The following is a 1,107-nucleotide window of genomic DNA, read 5'->3' as shown; positions in this document are numbered from 1 at the left end:
TAAAATGTATAGAAATCATACATATACTAACAAGACTGTACATCACTGTCACAACAGTGTTTGTTTTCATTCAAAGGCTTTATGGCTTTAATACCTGGTGGGCCGGTCTGTAGTGAAAATGCCCGGGCTGTTTTTTTGTCCCAGTCCAGCCCTGTGCACGACACGCAGTGAATTAATCTGAGAAGGTGCATCAAAAAATAAATGGCCGCGCCAGCGGTGCACATCGCAAATCAGCTCACATACACACATTAGTTGTGCCTCTTCTTAATGATTGTATCTTAGCTAACAACCCCAACTACTAGATTAAACTTGTAATTGGCTAAAAATAACTTAGCCTACTGGTGAGAGGGACGTTGTTAGCTTTCCACATTCCGACACTTCAAAAGCTTCAGGAGCTTTCCGCTCAGCACAGCATCAGCACCACGGAGATACACGGACACATCTGTAGACTCGAGACACAATGCCTTTTTGGGACTTTCTGGTGTATGGACCAATGTTTGATTTTCTGATCAAACCAGAAATCTTTAATGAGCAGCTAGATTTGTCTCGCATTAACTGGCTGAGTTAATGCCAGTTAATGCAACATCAAAGCAGCTGGAATCAATAGATGTGCGTGTTCATGGAGCTGCATTTTCACCTGCTGGACATCACTACCTGACAAGTTTAACTGTCTTCAGAACATTGCAGAGGCCTTATTGACAGTATTTGGCTCTACATATCTGTGTGAGCAGATTTTCTCTCACATGAGTCCTCAGGTAGCCGTCTGAATGTTGGACACTCGGAGACCTGTGTCTCTGCATGGGAGACCAGAGATCCCATTAACATGTGTGTCTCTGTATTAACAGACATGCCATATTGGCTTAGTTTATTTTTCTTATCATTGTTGTGAGGACACCATACATAGCATTTGTATTTTCTGTTGTACAGTTCATTTGCTGTTATGGATAAAAAGTATTTTTTTGTTTCAAAATATCTGATAACTATTTGCTGATAGCTGCCAACATCTGCGAACAAATATAATTCTATAAAGTGGTTCTATATAATGTGTAACTGTTCATATAGAGCGTTATTAAATTTATTGCTAATGCAATCATATGGCACACTGAC

Source organism: Haplochromis burtoni, unplaced genomic scaffold (assembly GCF_018398535.1).
Source record: "Haplochromis burtoni strain Fernald_Lab_line unplaced genomic scaffold, NCSU_Asbu1 Contig_735, whole genome shotgun sequence".
Classification (NCBI taxonomy): domain Eukaryota; kingdom Metazoa; phylum Chordata; class Actinopteri; order Cichliformes; family Cichlidae; genus Haplochromis; species Haplochromis burtoni.
This window is presented reverse-complemented; position numbering follows the sequence as displayed.